The sequence below is a fragment of the Mus pahari genome, chromosome 12 (genome assembly GCF_900095145.1).
Source record: "Mus pahari chromosome 12, PAHARI_EIJ_v1.1, whole genome shotgun sequence".
In the NCBI taxonomy this organism is placed as follows: Eukaryota; Metazoa; Chordata; class Mammalia; order Rodentia; family Muridae; genus Mus; species Mus pahari.
Window position 1 is genome coordinate 88,019,170 of NC_034601.1, and position 21,078 is coordinate 88,040,247.

Genomic DNA, 21,078 nt, shown 5'->3' on the forward strand with positions numbered 1-21,078 from the left:
CTTCCTTCCTTCCTTCCTTCCTTCCTTCCTTCCTTCCTTCCTTCTTTCCTTCCTTCCTTCCTTTCTGTGGGTTCCGGGGATTGAACTTATATCCTTGGGATTCCAAGGCAAGCACTTTACCATCTGTTTTGTTTCTCTAGTTTGCGAGTCCGAATTTGACATTCAAATGTCTAAACTTATATCCTCCTAGACATGTTGCTGATGGGGTGAGCAATAGGCTCCAGACAGATAGCATGCTTTATCAAAGGCAGCTTTGCCCACCAAGATAGAACAAGAAGCCTGTGAGGTGATGACAGGGCTCTCTCTATATGTGACCCTGGGAATGGGTTAGTCCCACAGCAACCTCCTCTGATAAGAGCAGACATAATGCAATCACAAATGGGTTTATGATTACATGAGAGTCAGGGAGTCATTGCTCATGTAAAGGAAACGGTTAACTCTCCAGGCAGGATGTGTGACCATTGTACACGCTAAAGAATACAGCCATGCTCAAGGGACTTTCACCCCTTGTCATGCCCATGTGTGTACTTGGAACAAGGGGCTATGCTGTGGAAGTTAGAAATAGTCCTGATTTGTTCTTCTGGGCTCCTGGGCCATGTGAGTTGAGACTACTTTGGGGGCCATATATCAAATATCCTGCATTTCATATATTCACATTACAAGTCATATCAGTAGCAATGTTATAGTCATGAAGTAGAAACAAAGTGATTTATAGTTGGGGATCACCACAACTTGAGGAACTGCATTAGGAAGGTTCAAAAACATTGTTCTAGTAGGTCAGGCTTGGAGATGCTGTGATAGGGCAGTTGAGGTTGGTCAAACCAGCACTACACATCTATGTCACTGACTCCTGATAAAAACTGATACACCAGGCTTGGCATAGAGTTTCCTATGTGCAGTTGTGTGCCGTGAGGCATATTTCCCTCTGTGGCTGGAGCATGAGGAAGATGGTGATCCTGTAAGATGACATCACCACATAATATCATAGCTATGGTTTAAGTAAGTCTTCCCTATGAGATTTACACAATGACAACACTGCCCAGGGGTGCCCCTGTTTTCAGCAGCATTGTGTGTATTCACAGGAGGAGGAGGATGGGGTAGGGGAAGGAGAAGGGGAGGAGGAAGAAGAAGGGAGAAGAGGAAGAGAAGGAGCAATTCCAACTTCAGGGCAGAGGCAAGCAGAAGCATTTGTGGTTTGAATGTGAAGTATGTGAATACTTGGTCCCAGCTGGTGACAATGTTTTGGAGACTGTTGACCCTTTATCGTGGTGGAACCTTACTGTAGAAACTGGGTCACTGGAACCAGGCCTTGAGGTATTACAATCAGGTTTTACTTCCTGGCCACTCTCTGCTTGCTGACTGTGGATACAATTTGCCAGGCCAGCATCCTGCTCTGCTTGCTGCCTGCTTTCTCTGCCATGAGGCTGGCAGATGTGTTGTTTCTTAAGCTGTGAGGGTGAATAACCTTCCCATGTCTGTTTTTTCTTGTCAGGTGTTTGGTCACAAGGAAAGAGAAATCTCCTAGACTCTCACAAAGTCTCTTCTGCAGATTTTAATCTGAGGCCCTTTACTGTAATAAGCTTCAGGTGTGGAAAGGATTCCCTCAGTTCTGTGAGTCCCTCATCAGACTGTCTAGCTATGTGTGACCTCATGAACCCTAACAAACTCTGACCTTCTTACATGAGTGCCTACTATAGTATGGATCATAAGTGTTTTCCAAAGGCCTAGGTATGAACATTTGGCCCCTAAAGTGAACCTGCTGAGAGGCTGTGAAGCCTTTGTGTGTGTGTGTGTGTGTGTGTGTGTGTCTGTGTGTCTGTGATGGTGGTGGTGGTAGGGTTCAGTAGGAACATGTTTTCAATCGAGGCAGAGAGGCCCTGCCCCTCTGCTTTTCTTCCCCTTTCCAGTCTCCAGAAGAGTTTTAATCTACTCCCACTATGTGCTTCCTGGTCACAGGCTGAAAAGCAACAGACCAGTCAGTCAGGGGCTGAGGCCTCTCAGACCTTGAGCCCAAATAGGCCTTCTCTCTAAGCTGCTTGCCTCAGAAAGCTGACCAACATAGTTCCCACTGGTGGTGCAGGATAGGAGCATAGAGAGAAGGTGGTCACTTCACTGAGCTCAGACCTGTGTTAACTGAGACTTCTACATACAACTGAAACTTCCAGGCAAGGTGTGGGAGGCTTTTGAGATCAGCAATCCATCCCTGAATTGACTGAGATCACCACACACTAAATGAAGTTAACACTCTGCCACCTGGTGTACTGAGGTGTATATTACAAACTAACCGAGTTACACAAAGATACAATATATAGTTTCTGCATTGTTCATAAAAACATAGAACATCCGTGCTTTTAGCATCATACCCATAGATATGCAACCACATTCCCAAGATTGTAATATCCTTTTACTTTACTTTACAGAACATACTGACTATCAAGAGAACACACAGCAAAATTACAAGGTGGAGTCTTGCTAGATACAGGGGAGAGAGAGAGAGAGAGAGAGAGAGAGAGAGAGAGAGAGAGAGAGAGAGAGAGAGAGAGACATCCTGTGGCTGTGCTCAGGGAAGCACAATTTCTGCAGTCAATGCAAACACCCATGGTTTCCTGGAACCTCTTTCACCTGAGCTCACCTGACAGGTTACACAAGGCAAGAGGTACCTGTTCATGGTATTAATTTTCTGTTGCTGCTGTAACAAGATATTGTAAACTTGGAGGCTTAGAAAAAAATGAGTGGGCTTAATACAGCCAGAAAAGTGTTTGCCCTCAAAGTAGGAAGACCTGAAATCCATCTTCAAAATCCACATTATAGAAAGGTATATGTGGAGGGTGGTCCATGTGGCTGCATGCTTGTGGAAATCCCAGCACCAGGGAGAGAAGACAAGCAGATCAGTGGTATGCACTGACCAGCCAGCCTGGCCTACTTTGGAAAGCCAGCCCCCACCTTGTAGGGCTAAAATTACAGGTCAACCACCACTCCCACCTAGTGTGTATGTGGGTTCCAGAAAGCTGAAGGAAAGGCATGTAGTATCAACCTTTGTCTTACACACACACACACACACACACACACACACACACACACACACACACAGAGAGAGAGAGAGAGAGAGAGAGAGAGAGAGAGAGAACATCAGAGCAGACACCATCTTCTCATTTTAAGTAAGGATGGGGGGCCAAATGTGTCAGTGGATCTGATTTTACCCTGTTTTACCTCAGGTAGATCAAAGGTGGGACTGTAGTCATTTGTTCAGTGAGCAGTGTCAACTGCACGTGAGGCTGCCTACAAGAGCCCATTTATTCAAGAGAGACTTGACCTACATGTCTGTCTGCCCAAAAACACTCAGAAGACCAAAATGAATCCTTGAGGAAGATTTTAGTTTTATATAGTTTTAAGTAACTTCAAACCTTTAAAATACAACCTTTTGCCTATTGGAGGTGCAGAGCTACTAGGTATAGCCTGGCCTTGGTAGCAGGCTGTCTAAACTCCTGGTAACTTGAGGTAACTTTCAGCCATTATGGTCAAAGGAGCTTAGCCTGACAGAGAGGAAGCTTGGTGCCTGTAGGTCAGGAGCAGCACTTGGTGATGGGTCAGGTTATTTTGCATAATCTGCCATCTCTGTAAGTTCCATTTGAGCTAGCCTAAGGACCACATCAGCAGTCTCCACTTAAGTTATAATTCTCTGTTGGACTAATTACCCAAGTAATCTTCATAATCAATAAAAGCAAGTAACTCAGGACATAACTCCATCTCTGGGGTCTTACCCCAAAGCAGTACATGCAACATTTTCCTGACTAACATTGATGGAACAATGATATGGTTATTACAGTGTGGCAGTTAGCTGGGGGGGGGGGGGCTTTACATGGAAGTCTGTGATGCTGTGAGCACCCCAGACAGAAAGTGATGTAGACTTGAGTGTTTTTTTACACACAGTGTTTCAGGAAGGACAGATAGCTAAAGACTAACAAAAGGTCTGCATTAAGGGTAAGAGGTCGACACCTGGAAATTGGGGGATGAGGGACTGGAGTAGCTAGAATATATATATTTGTGGAGACAAATGGTACCCATGATATAAATGGAACAGGACAAAAGAAACTGATAATTCTATTTTTTTTCCATGATGAACCTAAGTACAGAAGAAAGACACCTAAGAACGAGGACTGTGTACCTTCTCTAGCTCCTTCATGGGGACCCTGTGCTCCATTCAATGGATGGTTGTGAGCATCCACTTCTGTATTTGTCAGGTACTGGCAAAGCCTCTTAGGAGACAGCTATATCAGGCTCCTGTCAGCAAGCTCCTGTTGGCATCCACAATAGTGTCTGATTTTGGTGGTTGTTTATGGGGTGGTTTCCCAGGTGGGGCAGTCTCTGGCTGGTCGTTCCTTCAGTCTCTGCTCCACACTTTGTGTCTGTAACTCCTTCCACGGGTATTTTGTTCCCCCTTCTAAGAAGGACTGAAGTATCCACACTTTGGTCTTCCTTCTTCTTGTGTTTCATGTGTTTTGCAAATTGTATCTTGGGTGTTCCAAGCTTCTGGGCTAATATCCACTTGTCAGTTAGTGCATATCATATGTGTTCTTTTGTGATTGGGTTACCTCACTCAGGATGATATCTTCCAGATCTGTTTGTCTAAGAATTTCATAAATGCATTGTTTTTAATAGCTGTGTAGTACTCCATTGTGTTAATGTATCACATTTTCTGTATCCATTCCTCTGTTGAGGGACATATGGGTTCTTTTCAAATTCTGGTTATATAAATAAGGCTGTTATGAACATAGTGGAGCATGTTTCCTATTACATGTTGGAACATCTTCTGGGGGTTTGCAGACCCATAGGAGGAACAACAATATGAACTAACCAGTACTTCCAGAGCTCCCTGGCACTCAACCACCAACCAAAGAAAACGCATGGTGGGACTCATGGCTCTAGCTGCGTATGTAGCAGAGGATGGCCTAGTCTGACATCAATGGGAGGAGAGGCCTTTGGTCCTATGAAGGTTATATGCCCCAGTATAGGGGACTTCCAGGGAAGAGGGAGTGGGTGGGTTGGTGAGCAGGGGGTTTTGGAGGAGAAACTAGGAAAGGGGATAACATTTGACATGTAAAAAAAGAAAATATCTAATAAAAATAATGACTGTAATAAAGCATAAATATGTACTGGAAAAAAAAGAAAGAGGGCTGGATGGGCTGGATGTATGCCATTTCCTGGATGCAGAGTTTGCTTGCTGTTCTGAGCCTGACACTAACCCTCCCCCTGCCACAAGCCCTAATGCATCCTATACCTAAGTTTGAACTAATATGTGATTTGGGTTTCAGAAGAGTTTGTGTCATGCTTTACCTGAGCCACACTCCTGTGCTCAGGGTCACAGTGAGGCAAGAAAGAATTCTTTCATAAATCCTTACCCTCACATCATGGAGCATCGTGGGAATTTCTTGAGAATTTTCATATTCATGAAACTTAATTATAGCAAAATTGCCAATCTGTTAAATATGTCTGCATTTGAACACTACTTTCATGTCTGAAATGGAGCAAGGAGACAACAGCCCCCTAGAGATTCCCACAGTTTGCATAGAGAAGGTAAGGTGGAAGAAGAGAAAATACAAATGCATCCAGAGGGACTTTACTTACCTAGAAAATGGAAAGTCTCAATCAGAGGAGGGATCTTATTATGACCTTATAATCAACCGTGATATTCAACTTCAGAATAAACCATTAGCTCAAGTCACCAGTTTAAGACATTAACCCTAACGACAGTGCAGATTTTAGCTCCCTGTCTAAAGAGCCAAGACAACTTTCTGCCCTGATAACAGGAGGCTGAATGAGAAGCATTGAAGCCTCTTTAGCAGTCACTGAAGGTGCAAAGTGTGCCCCGGAGAGGAGGAAAAAACCATCTGAAATTCCCAAGAATCTGTGCTTCTCCAGCTTGTGGACAGAATGATCCACTGGGTCTGCCAAAGTGCAGAAACAAAATTATACATACATTTCTAATCCTTTGGCAAAATTGAAGTAATTAGGTTGTAGTACAGCTTTGACTTCCTACCAAAGAAGTAGTCATAACCACAGCCTAGCATACTGTTCTCCCCTACTTTCAGAGAGACCTTGGTAAGCTCTGGTCCAAGGCTGATGTGCTATTCATTGACTTGAAACTCTGGAGACAACTCCCCATTCACTTGTCTTTCTATCTATTCCAAGAGCTCATATTTGGCTGTACTTGAGGGTTTAACCATAGAATGACCATGTTGAGTACAAAGCCTTCACAGCACACTTAAAGCAAGGATGGAACACAGTGGATAATATTTTCAGAAAGGTGATCCTCCCACAATTTATAGTTAATAGAAAAACAGGATGCATTAGAGACCTAAGCAACAACAACAAAAATAGATGAAGACAAATCCATTGCCCTGAAGAGACCAACCAACCCCACACAGTGTGATATGAGACCAGTGCCAATGGAAGCAGCTCCCTCTCTGAACAACTGGCTTGGTACTAAGCTCATCTCCTCCATCTTTTGTTTGTTACTTCAACGGACTGAAGGGGGTGGGTGCAAGGATGTACCCTCCCTCCGTGGAAAGTTGCCAAGATCAAAGGTCACACGCTCAATGAGAGGCAGAATTCAGCCACAAAACTGCTTCAAAATCTGACTCCATAATGCTTAACCTGGCTGACTTCTTCCAGTCCTGAAGAAATGACCAAAAGGAGCAGGAGAAGGGAGAAAGGGAGAGAGAGAGAGAAAGGAGGGAGAGGGAGAGGGAGAGGGAGAGGGAGAGGGAGAGAGGTGGGGGGATGCCAACAGTAGGCCACAGTGTCTGGATTCATACCATCTCAGGAGAAATGAAAACACATGGCTTCAATCTTTCATCCGCAAACCCAACACCCAAAGGCACATCAACAATAATGAAGTGTTCTCTTTGTTCTCCTTCATGGAAGAGTGGGCCCATAGGAACAAGGAACTCCATGGGGTCCCATTTGGTGTCCATTAGAACCAAAGGTCCAAATTCTAGTTCAGAAAGGCTGAGCCCTTGATAGTTGGTGTTCCTGGAGGAGCATGGAAACCATGCACAGGACAGTGTGGTGACAGAGGCAGACCTGACTAAAGTCCAAGAAACTAGAAAGATGCACAGCTCCCAAGGTTGGCACAGGGCTGAAAGCAAGTATTGTCTGCTGACCAAGAGTACTTCTACCCTTGGCAGTCAGAAGAGCAAGAAAATGAAATGCCTATGACTGAAAACAACCAACAAAACCAGAAATGCAGTGAAACTCCCCAAACTGAAGCCAGGTCACTGACAGGGAAAGGTGGTCACTGGGAGTCAGTCACAAAAACTGGATTAAGCCAGTCCCAGAGAGATGCAATGTCTCTCTCATCTGTGAGTCATAGATTTTATATAGATTTGTAAATGCTGTGTACAGAAGCCGTGAAAGCAGATGGGAAGAGCAAAGGGGAGAGGTGGGGGAAAGGGAGTGGCTGGGATGTGCGGGTCGGCCTGAAGTATAGCATACGCTTGCATGGAAATGGCCTTAGTAACCAGCATGATCAAAGAAAGAAAATCAAAGCTGAACCCAAGAAATCAAAGAAAGAACCCAAGGCAGCATAAACTTGCAGAGGTCCTGCCTCCCTGCAGACCCTCTTAGCTTGGGTTTCTATGGGCCCTCTCTCCATCAAGGTCCCAGCCTTCGGCCCTGAGGTTCTAAAAAAAGTAGGACATTTTGCTTTGTGGTTTTTATAGCAAAGTTGAACAGCTTTGATTTGAAACGATTAATAAGCTTCCTAAGGTTCCTCTTGAGCATGTAAAATTTCATCCATATACACTTAAAGAAACATACCAATAGATCACTCCCATAGCTTCCAGATTCACAAATATATTCTAAACATATAGAAATGTTAGTGGGATTTTATGCCTGTCAATATTATTTATGAAAAGCAAATTAATTAAACATGAAAAATACAATATAAGCATTGGAATCTATACTGGACTTAGTATTTTTTATCTGTCTCTTTTTATTAATTAATTTAATTAAGAGAGAGAGAGAGAGAGAGAGAGAGAGAGAGAGAGAGAGAGAGAGAGAGAGAGTGTTAGTTCTACAAAGTGTATGTGGAGGTCAGAGGGACACCAAGTGTCAGTCCCGAATTCTCCTGGCTCAAGACAGCTAAGCTGACTTCTTTTTTTTTTTTTTTTTTTTTTTTTTTTTTTGCTCTTTACAACAGGCTAGTTGGGCATCGAGCTTTCAAGGATTCTCCTGCCTCAGCCTTCCATGTCTCCATAGGAACATTGGGGTGATTGTCCTTTGTGTCACACGGTCAGCTTTATGAGAGAGTTCTGGGGATTCAAACTCATCCTGGTGCAGTGAGTACCCGTTAAGCCATTCCCAGCAGCCCTTTTCTTTTAGTTAGAGATGTATTAATTCAACAATGAGAACAACAGTTACTGACTCATCTCCCTGGCAATAGGGCAACAGATATGTGCCATCACACACAGCTGTTTTACATGTATTCTGGGGATTGAACCCTGGTCCTTGTGCTTACAACACACACACACACACACACACACACACACACACACACACACACACGGAGCTATCTCCTAGGCAACCCTTTCATTTTTTTCATGTCTCATCTCCATGATCTGCTTGAATTATTTATTCTGGAATAGAAAACACTTAGCAACCCAGAGCTCAGTGCTCAACAATCCTGTGATAAACAGACATGGGAACAGTCTGTGTCTAGGAGCACTGTGTGATTAGTCTAATCTCCTACACCAGACGCCCGAAGAGTAATTGGCACAGACCCCACCATGCATTCAATGAGAAAATGTTCTTGGAGTTCACATCGTTCCACAGCCACTGCTGTCAGCATCCACACACCAACCCAGCTCTGCAGCTGAAGCTCCTGCCTGAAGCAAATCTCACACGGGCACCACAGAGTTAAAGACCACACAGACCATGAGAACTACCACCACTTTTACTCAGATGTCATTACAAACTCAATTTCCACATCTACAACTTTTTTTTTTTTTTATAAATTTCCTTGCGGCTTGCTATGTTTCAGTATGTGGCTGTGATAAAAAAAAAAAAAAATAATAACCTCAATTGGATCATCAATCACATTCTTCTAGGTTTTGGTTGTTGTTTTTCTGAGATAAATTCTACTCTCACATTGAGAGCAATCCTCTGCCTCTGTGTCCTGTGTACTGAGATAAAGGTATCATGTCTAGCTAGGTCACATTCTTTTAACTTGCACTAGGGTAAGACTTTATGATTTTTAAGGTTGTTTATAAACTTGTGTCTCCATGTCCTACTATTCTCTAGCTAAATCTTTACATGAAAATAAAGTTGATTGCATACTTATTTAACCTGGAAATGTGTAACTAAAAACCATTACCCTTCGTGATGGTTAGGTTTTTGTTTTGTTTTGTTTTTGAGTCAATTTGATGCAAACTAGGGTTATCTGGAAAGAGGGAAACTCAATTGTGAAAATGCCTCCATCAGATTACCCTGTAGGCAAGCCTGTGATGGATTTCCTTAGTTAATGTTTGATGGGGGGGGGGGGGAGGGCAGCCCTCTGTAGGTGGTGCTACTCCTGAGCAAGTAGCCATGGGTACTATAAGAAAGCCAGCTGAGCAAGCCACAGGGAGCAAGCCAGTAAGCAGCACTGCTCCATGACCTCTAACTCAGTTCCTAAGTTCCTGTCCTGACTTCCCCAGTGATAGACTATGATCAGGACATGGAAGTCAAATAAACCCTTGCCCATCATGTTGTATCTCTTAGTTGTGAGCTCAAACCAGAGAGAGATCTAGTCTCAAAAAGAAAAGAGGAGATGGACAGTGCTCTGAGGAAAAACACTCAAGATTGTCTTCTAGTCTACACATCCGTGCACACATATGAATACATACCCGCACATACATGAACACATAGACATGCATGCAGACACACACATACATAAACACAGACGTGTATACACACACAGAAACACAAATACATACACACACATACATGAACAGACAGACATGCACACATGTAGACACATACATGAACACAGGCATGGATGTAGACACACACAGAGACAAAAATACATATACATGCATGAACACACAGATATACACACATATAGACAATTAAACTTACATAAACACACAGATATACATACATACAGACATAAACGTGTACACATGTACATGAACACACAGACATGCACACATGCAAAGACATGTGCATACACACACACACACACACACACACACACCTTTACTAATTGTCTCCTACCATCACTGCTGCTTTCAGGCAGGCCCTTTGACTTCAGTCATGGTATGGCTTGGTGGGTGTTGATAGGTATGTATTTGCTCAGTGTTCAGTCGCTGTTGATACATACTCAGGGTTGGATGCTTGTTCCTGACTGCACAGGCTAACGTGATTGCATATACTCATGTGTCTCATCCACAATGGCCTGTCAGTAAAGCCAGGTCAGCAGGCCAGAGTACACAGGAGAAAACAAATCAATACCTCTTTGAATTAATCCTGCAGCCATCTGATAGGATTGTGGTATGGATGCATGAGGTGGAGCAGATGTGCAGAAGCCATGTGCTTCTCTTTTCTTCTAGCTTTCCCTTCATTTCCCCGGGCCCCTCTCTGCACTCTTGTCATTGATTTCCAATACCTGCCTCTCATTCCCAGTTTCTGTCCCACCTCATCCTGTCTAAAAACCCTCTGAGAGATACAAAGCCTCAAATGTAAGTCACAGGTAAGTGTGCATTTAAATTACTATGTTTTTTCCCTTGATGTTTAAATGCTGGTTACATTAGATGGTAGAAATAAACTAAGCCTGCTGTCCTTCAATCCTACAGTAGTAAGGTGATGTATATGAGCAGTGTGTGTGTGTTATATGCACTTATATGTGTTTATGTATGTGTTATGTATGTGTTTTCATGTATGTATGTTTCTGTGTGTGTGCCTGTACACTGCATTTATATATATTTGCTTATTGTGTTTCTGTATGTTTATATATGTAATCATGTATGTTTATATGTATATTTTGTATATGTGTGCAGTGCATCTGTACAACACTTACTTTTCCTGACTTAGTGGCAAGTGTAATGTTACTAACACATTCAGGAAATCGATGTAGCTGGTGTAAAAATGACCTGCAAGGACGGAACACACTTCCTTCAGTGCTCCATTATTTTCAGTGAGAATGTGAAAACAGGCATCTTGCAAACTTTGAATCTGGGACAATGCTGTTTAAGGAACCATCCTTACTTGGAAACCATCACTGAAGAGACACATCATACAAACCTGGCCCGTGTGCCCTCTGGCACTGCACCAAGGAATCTGGCCTGGCTGTGTTCCCTTCTGGAAAATGGCCCTACTCTATTTCAAGTTCACTTGGCTTTTTCAATGATAGGGTTTCAATTCAAAGGGATAGCAGTGGTGAGAACTAAAAATGTCACCATCTAATTAAGGCACGGGGGTGCACAGTACTCCTTTCTCTCCTAATATTATCTGTGGTCTGAAAATGACTCCATGAAGGCTCTTCATAAAAACCCTTTCTTTTCCTGGTATAAGAACAATTGTCACAAGAGATGCTGTAGGCACAGAAGGACAAAGGAACAAAGCAGAAAATGAGCAAAAATCAAGAGCAAGGGAGAAATGAAGAGAGCAGGGAAGGCTCACAGGCAGTTAAGCTGAAAACAAAGGGATGTATTTGTCCCCTGCAAGCAAGGCTTCCCTAAGCATGAATCCATTCTCAGTCTACTCAGGAGTGAAGATGGTGTAATGCTAAGAAGCATAGAAGGCTGAAAAGTCATGGCACTTGGATGCTCCTTGTTGTTTTAACCAGCCACCATTCCATCAAACTTGTCACTTGCCCATGTGTCCCTCATACAAAGCAAACTCAGAAAACATCTCCGACCCATGTATGCCCTTTGTAAATAGATCATGTGATTTGTGAAAAGTGGCCATGGTTATAATGGTGTCATACCCACCCCACATGCTGACATTAAAGTCATGAAATAATTTTAAGTATAATGACAAAAAGAGAAACACATACATGGTGGCCCTGGCTGTGCCCTGCTCTGAACACAAAGCTTAGGTGGCTTGGATTCTCTGGATATCTCCTCATCTTCACTCAGCATTCCAGCACAAACATGGCCCTGCAGTGAGTTGGAAGGATGCTCAGAGTCTCTCCATCCTCCCCAGGCTCACAGGCATCCTACTGGCCACACAACTGTCTCCTTTACTTCTTTCACCGCATCACCCTCTCCTGTCTACTTTTACCAGGTCATAAAGTTGGTCTAATGTTCTTCTATGAACATCCTACAATTGCAATACTCTTGATCCTTACTGGGTATGAAATATCCATTACAGTGTGACATGACATGCATCCACATGCAAATATCATGAATGCAGCGGCATCTGTTGCTTAGATAGAGTGACAGATGCATACTAAGCCATGAAGACATGGCTGCAGATCCACTACATGGAAAATGCCATGATATGTTTCTTAAGGCCTTGGCATGTATCCAGGTTCCTGTGGCTTGGGCTGTGCTTTGATTAAATGTATGCTGTTGTTATTATTATTATTGTTGTTGTTGTTGTTGTTTGAGACAAAAATCTCAAGTTTCTTAGGCTAGCCACAACTCACTAATAAATCCCAGGATGACCTTGAACTCCTGATACTCCTGTTCTGCTCCCGGGTGTTGGTGTGTGCCACCACACATAGTTTATGTGGTTCTAGGAATCAACCCCAGGGCTACATGCATGCTAAGCAAGTTCTGTATTCTGTGACTTAACACATGCTGCAGTGTAGAACTGAAAGGGATAAGGCAAAAAAAGAAATTCAGGGAAATAAAAGAGACAGTGTTCACTTTGAGGGAAATGAATAGTATCAATTAGGTGATCCCTTATCCCACGGAGTAGCTCTGTGTCAGCTGCAAAGTCCCAAGACACATCTGATTTGTCACCAAAGCACTCTAGAGAGGTGATGTGAAGTCATATTTTAGAAAAAAATAGGGGAAAAGAGAATCCATTTCTTAAAGTAATGAGAATAATTAGAAATTTTTGAAATAATTTGAAAACTCTCCCATTCAAAATGTACTCAATAAATATTTATGAAGTCCCTCCTCTGTGTCCAGCACTAACATACTATCCTTGGTGGAGGGGAAGGAACAATTAGAGATCGTCTTGAAATTAAAATTTATCTTTCAGGAGCCTGGAGAAGAAAAGCCATCACCTTTCTTATCTGACTCTAGGACCTGGATGCCAGCATAGCAACCTGTAAAGTAAAGGGGCACACATGCCATGGCGGTGACCAACCGCACACATGCCATGGCGGAGACCAACCGCACACATGCCATGGCAGAGACTAACCGCACACATGCCATGGCGGAGACCAACCGCACACATGCCATGGCAGAGACTAACCGCACACATGCCATGGCGGAGACCAACCGCACACATGCCATGGCNGAGACNAACCGCACACATGCCATGGCGGAGACCAACCATTTTCTCATTGGATTTGATGTGTGCTCCATAGAAGGGAGTTCATGCCTGGTACTGTAGTATGGTAAAAAGCCTGTGGCTAGGAATGTTATTGGCCCCATGTAGGCACATACTATGATGGTTTTACTAAGTAGATGTTATCAAAAGGCCCTCTATACATTTATTTATATATCCATCTACTAGTTCTACTGTCTGCCTTGGTCAAGACATTTCTTTTGTAGTATGTGGCAGGCAGTTAATACACAGACTCACAGTCAGTCAAAGTGGTGAAAATAAGCAACTGTTGAACATTCAGACCTAAACGAGAGATGTATACCCTCCACAACAAAGTTCAGGAAACATCCCAGAAGAGGGGGGGTGAGGGGGAAAGAATGCAAAATCTGGAGGACGGGAAGAATGCTGTGAAATGTCTTCTGGGCAGGACCTTTGCTCTTATGGCCTCACAGCCTCTACGGTTTCCAGCACAAGTTTTGTACAAGACTGAACCTGTCAACATTTTATTCTGGATGTGGGAAGGGTTCATGAGAGCTGGCTCCTCTCTCAGAGGCCACTTACAGCTAATGATTGCATAGGGAAGAGGAATAATTTTCTTCATGTTTCAATAAATAACCTCCCTACCATGATCATGCAAGCAAACATAACTAAGTGGTGTATACACACATACACAGGACTTATTATTGAGAACGGTCTCAGCACATGGGCAAGGGGATAAGAGCAGGTAATGCCTGGTAAAGAGAACCATAATACCTTGAATACATGCTTAAAGTTATCAAATACTAAAGACATTAAAATAAAACAATATAAACTATGATGATGGGTATGCAAATGTCTCTGATTTGATCATCATTAAATACTTAATCTAATTATTATTAGATTAAATTATTATACTCCACAAAAATATACAATTATATATCAATAAAAAGTTAAATAATAAAAATATTATTATCTTTGCTTAGGTAATTTTGTGTATTTGCTCTTACACAACATACTTCCAAAGACATTAATCATGTTGCCTTCAAAACACAATTAAATATCCTAAGTATACCAAATATCCAGAGTTAAATCCATATTGGTTCATGTACTTGTAAATATCTTTCTTGCTTTGATAAATCTTTACCTTATGACTCATTACTCTTATAAATGTCAGGTCACTCCATTGGTGATATTATTTAGAGGTAAGCTCTCTGGGCCTCAGTTTCCTTATATGTGAAGTGGGATGGTGAGAATAGCATTTGATGGGATTGCAGTACAGCTGTCACTAAAGGCGGGTGTGTGTGTGTAATGCCATGGAGAGCTACTGCACCATTTGTACCCCCCTGAACATTCCTGTGCACCTGTACTGCAAATCACCCATGACAGTTAAAGCAAAAAAATTATGTTTCCTTTCCTGCCAGTTTGTTGCTAATTTTCTACCATCTAATTTATATTTGAGGAAACACTTAAGTCAGTCTAAGGGTATTTGTTATGAAAATCCTGTACTCTGGCAGTTCATACTGTCCTGGTGCTTCAGTGTCACAGCGGCAGAGCTACTGATCATTCACCCTCAACATCCTCTGCATGTTAATAACTTGTTCTCCTTGAATTATCTTTGCTTTTCTAACAAGTACCTTACAACTGCATATGTGTTCCAGAAGCACACTGAGGAGAACATGATACAAGTGGTAACAATAGCCAATGTTTATGTCATGATACAAGTGGTAACAATGGCCAATGTTTATGTCATGATACAAGTGGTAANGCCAATGTTTATGTCATGATACAAGTGGTAACAATGGCCAATGTTTATGTCATGATACAAGTGGTAATAATGGCCAATGTTTATGTCATGATACAAGTGGTAACAATGGCCAATGATTATGTCATGATACAAGTGGTGATAGGGATCTTGATGTAGCTTAGTTGGTAGGGTACTTGCCTAACTTATACAAAGCTGTGGGTTTGAGCCCCAGGACCTCATAAACAAGGCATAGGAATGCACACCTGTAATCTCGGAAGGATTAGGAGTTCACTGCCATTCTTGGTTACATTTGGGGTTTGGGATACCTGTTTCTTAACATGAAGAGCCATGCATCCCAGGGACAGAGTTGGATAGAGAAGTTCTCCCATGGACAGACTGAAGTCAGCCACATGTTCACTGAGAAGAAACACAAGTGATATCTTCCAGACAATGATCTTTGGGAGCATGCAAGTCATTTGGAGTAAGATCTCTTTTTGAGAATGGGAATATTTGGATTATAGGCATTAGTGCCATTGTGCCCACTCACCTTCTTAGCAATATTGATGTTTATATTAAAATTGTGATCGTGGGGTGTGTGAAACCCCTGAGTCATCAACTCAAAAAAGTTGTGTGGTATAGAAAGAGACAGTAGCTCTGAGATTGCTGCTGTTAAGAGAGGTCAGCTCACATGGTGGACCTGTTGCTGTTTGTCTGCAAATAGGGACTTTGAAGGGCCCTGCTACCTGGTTTGGTAAGGGTGGTCACTTGCCTTAACTGTATAAATAAATGCAATTTGAGCTGAATATTTGCCCCTCCTGGAGTGCCCAGGATGAGGGTGCCTGTGTGGCCTGCTCCTGAAACCCTGACCCCACTGTCAGTATGTATTGTAACTTTATCACAGCTTTCTGCTGCTAGAATTTAGTTTGTCCTGTGTGACTTGGCGGGGAGGGAACTGAAGCTCCAGTGTGGCTATCCTCTCAGGGCCTTGTGCTTCTTCTTTCTGCTGACTCTTCCCTCTGAGTCCCTCCCTTGTAACAGTTTCAGCATGGTTATGGCGGCTCACTGTACTAGAGATCCTCTGAATTTTAGCAAGTGACCAAAGCTGATCTGATCTTAGGGATTCTTGACACACGCATAGAGTATGCTGGGAGATTGTCTGAAAAGGGAGTGATTCAGACAGCCAAGATTAAGAAGGAGGATAAGCATAGAGTTTCCGTCTCCAGCCTCATGTCCTTTACTGCGGATGGAACTATGAAGCCATGAGTGCCACTTGAGGACACTGAAACTAAAACCAGAGACACCTGTCCCTGTATCCCCAGTTAGTGCTCTGAGCCACAACTCAAAGCCATTTTCTCTTGGAAATAAGGAACAGCCATTTGGAAGGTGCAAAGAACCCATGTTGAGTTTTATACACACTTGCCACATATAGCACATGTTTGTGTACTTGTCACATACACAACATAGCGACACACAACACACATATCACCCTACACATATACCATACACATATCAAATACACTGTACACGTGTATGCACAGATGGGCACCTCTGATATCTGAGGTGTCCCCAGCTCAGGCTAAGTCTGCTCACTCACTGTTCTTTTCTTTCTTAAGAACACTACTATGGTTGTATCTTGTGGCCCTGCTTCTGTGGTTTGGGAATCTGCTCTGCAATGCATAACTTCTAGCAGAAAGGGTAAAGTTCTTCCTCTTGAAAGGACACACTGCTCTGCTGCTCACGGTCTTTGGACCTACTTGTTCAAGGGTATCCAACCCAGCTGCTGACAACACACAGCCCCATCTCAGGGTCCTTAGGAAAATGAGCAGAATCACAACTAGCCTGGTTCCAATCATACTCGGGGAGACGGAACATAGACAGCTAGTTCCCAGAGCAACAGACTTAGCTAAATGTAATGGATGGCTTTCAAATGGAAGTACTTTGCTCTCCTCTCAGAGCTTTCTCAGGGAGCAGACCCAGCATGCCACACACACCACACCCTTCTCAACCCTTCTGATTCCAGCCCCTGCATTGAGCTTTCTGTGCTGTGAATGAGGCTCCTGTTTGCTAAAAGTAAATGTAAGTGAAATTAGCTAACATACATGGATAAAACCCAGTCTGGGAATGCTCCACTCAGTTTTGCCTGGTTCTTACACATTCCTCTCTAATGCTTCTTTCACACAGTGATTCCCTGGCATATTTGTATTCAAACATGAGGTCTGTCAGTGACAGCTTCCTCCTTACATCACACCAGTGATGACCTCATTACCCACCCCTTCAACTCCAGAATGTTCTGGTTGCCAACAGGATAATGACCCAAACAGTAAAGTGACAGACTACCCTGAAAACACTCAGCACTGGCTGTAAAATTAAACTCTCAGTGCCAAGAAGGGAGCTGTTGTTCCAAGGCTATAGATGTAATCACAAAACATGCATACCCCTAGACCCCTACCATGGCACAGCCCTTGACCCAGCATCTCTCTTTCAGTGAAAACGGATTGTATCCAAGCTACCCTCAGCACAGCTTGGTAGGATGTGCTGAGGGGGAAGCCTTTCCTAACTTGCTCTACTCTACCTATCTTTTAATTAGTCTCCCTTCCTCCCTAAAATGCAAAGGCTTTCTTATATAATACCATTTTCTAGAACTTTCCCTACTTCCCCAGGCAACTTCTTCTGTGACCTGAAGCCTTTGCCTATTCCCCTGACTGTCCGTCTGTCTGCTACTCTCTCTGAGCTCTACAGGTCAGGAACTATCCCCAAAGTATGCCAACAGGGGTTGCTTCTCAGAGTCATCCCCTCTTTATCTAAGACATCCAGACACAGTTTTGTCCCAAGACCTACACAAAGGTTTTATGCAAACTACTAGTCTGTGCCCTTTCTAATTCTTCAGGGACAGCAAAACTTTTCCTTTAATCCCAAACGTGGGAGGAAGAGAATCAGTTTTTAGATCTTTATTCATGGATCCTATCAGAGAAAGCTCTTGGGTCATCTCTAAAGAAGGGTTTCAGCTAGGGAACACTACAGAGGGAGACAGCTGCTACAGGGACGGTACAGTGTCTGCTTTTTCCACTTTCCAAATCTGGTCCCCTTTGGCTGCGTCTTTGATGTTAGCGTGCCTGAGCCCCTGGAGAGACTCTCACAACTTTATCAGCAGAAACAGAGATGGAGTGCCAGACCCTCACATCACTGCCTCCCTACATGGGAGGAAATTCTCAATGGGCACTATGAACAAACCTCACAAAGGAAGACAGGGTCATTGTTCTCTGGGATGGTGTCTTAGGGTTCTTGGCAGCAGCAGCGACTCCATGCACTTTGATAGCCAACTCACTGTATGTTTACGGGGCTGCATTAATATTCAAAGGGCTTTTGCTGCTCTGCAGGACTAAGGGGCATTGAACCATGCAGGCAGCTCCCATGCATCACTGTTCCTGTCTCAGTGGTGTAGGAAGACAGTGGGTCAGAGTTCACCATATTTACAAGGATGCGGGTTTGTGGTGTGTACCTGTCCTGTGCATACAGAGATCTAGGCCCCTATCCACTCCACTAGACTTTGAGGGCATAAACAGACAGCAGTGGAAGCATCAGGCATTGTGATCTTTGGGGTAACTACAGAAGTCCTACCATTAGGCTACCAATGTATTCTTTGCAAAGATAATCCAAAAGAAATGAACTTGTTCACGTCTTGAATGTTGGGAACTTCAGGAGTAAAAAGAAACATAATTTGTCCCTGAGTGGGCCTCAGGCCACCTGCAGCCTCCACCATCCCCATTCCCATCCCCCCACCCAAGAGAATTTGGTTTTCACATAGTCAAATATGTAGCAAGTTCATTGAGACAGACACATCAGAGTCCCTTGACCAGTCCTGCTGTGTCCTGCTTATTTTCTCTGCCCAATAGAACAAAAGCAGCTTGCCATGGGATAGCCATCATTCTGTTGGCTCTTGTAGAAATGCATCAAATAATTCAACTTTTCTTTCATTGAGAAGCAATTTAGTGGGGCCGGGGAGACAGAGATATTCTGTGACCAAACTGCTGTCCATGCAAGTGTGAGGACCCGAGTTCTGATCCCCACATAAAGGTGGATGCAGATGCCCCGCATCTGTAATCCCAACACTCCTATGGAGCGATGGGAGGTAGAGCCTGGAGGATCCATGGAGACAGCCTGGAGTAGGAAGCAAAGCAGCAGTGAACAACAGAGACCTTGTCTCAGAGAAGATGTCAGGCAGGATCACCCTTCCCCATTTGTAGAGGATAAATACCCATTGCCTTCGTCAAGATTCCCAAAGACCGTCTGGTCCACAGATTTGCACAAACCTGCTGCTCATATACTCTAAGCACTCTGGGTGCTCTGAACTCAAGTGGCCCCCAGGCCTTCAAGGTTATGTTCCCCAGCACCCTGGATACTCTTACTGTCACCTCCAGTGACTTCATGACCTTGTCCCCTCAGTGGGCCCATCATGGATGCCCACAGACACCAGCAGATCCTGACACAGAGCTTCACCCCTCCCACCTTTGCTGTCAGAGCTTAGCACAAGTCTGGAGCCCTGAGGCCATCAGCTTAATTAAAGGTCTATGGGATTCAGAATGACTGATTAGAGTCTGTCTCCAACTGGCCAGCATACAAACAAATGCTTGTTTATTGGTGGGCTCCTTCATAAGATAAAATCCCAGTAGCACTTCTCCCTCTCTCCCTTCAGGTCCACGGCCCACTGACCTTGTTATTGAACCTGTGACTACCATGATGAATTCCATAAAAACAGAGATGATGTGTGTTACTCTCAAGTGCAACATGGTAAACCTCTCCTCCCAGGGAAGATGCTGAGGCCTGAACTGGATGTGTTGCTATGTGATGGTGGAATAGCCTTCAGTCCAAGCCTCACAGTGAGGGTGACAGTGAGCAGAGCTCTAAACAGTCTCCTCCTGAGAAGAACCTTTCCCTCCAGGGATATGCAACACCTAGTCATGTCAGCATGGGATCTGTCCTCTCCCAGGATGCTCTCTGCTTAGCTATGTCGATGTGAAGGCCCCTTTTCTTCAACACTGAATACATAAATGTCTCAGAATACCCCCCATTTTGTCATGAAAACCTCTAAGGAAAAGAGGTAAAAACCATGAATGCAGCCAGGCAGAGGTGCGCAAGTGTTTATTCTCATTACCACAATCATGTTCACTTCTGAAACTCAGCATCCCTCAGCACCCATCAGACCATAACAGATTATACAATTGATCAGCATTTCGTCAAGAACTTATCATGCCCTGAGGTGTGAGGGATTCATCTTTTCTCTAGGTCACTACTAAAACCAGGCTTGGTGTCACAACCCTGTCATCCCAGCTATTCAAGAGGCTGAGGCAGGAGGATTGCAAATTCAAGGCCGCCCAGGATTAACATAAAGAGGTTCTTCTCAAAATGAAAATTATAAAAGGCCTGGGGATGGAGCTGTGTGGCAGGATGGTCACCGAGCACATGGGAGGTCTCTGCTCAATCCCCAGCAAAGAAAACCAACCAACAGAAAAGGCAGCATAAAAATAAACAAAAAACAAACAAACTAACTAAAACCACTGGTCTGTCCTATAGTTCTTTGATGTATTTTCAGGATGACATACCTTCATTTTCATTAGGGTCTTTTAAGTGGCTGCTTTACATGAAGTGACAGGTGACAGACTTCATCCAGGTAATTAAGAAGCAGAAACAAAAACAAGGCATCTCCATGAAGGGCTGAGCTACAGATTGTCTCTATGAATACACAGGATGCCATAGCTACCAGTGACAGCGCTAGAGAGTGGCGTGTGTGTGTGTGTGTGTGTGTGTGTGTGTGTGTGTGTGTGTGTGATGTATATTTAAGCAGTGTATGTATGTGTATGTACATATATGCACAT

General features: G+C 43.5%; 1 protein-coding gene across 3 annotated transcripts in view; it reads right to left on the reverse strand.

The window, feature by feature from the left end:
- Nucleotides 1–21,078, reverse strand: part of Dscam (DS cell adhesion molecule) — a 566,911-nt gene that overhangs the window by 418,872 nt on the left and 126,961 nt on the right. The gene's annotated exons all lie outside the window — the stretch shown is intronic.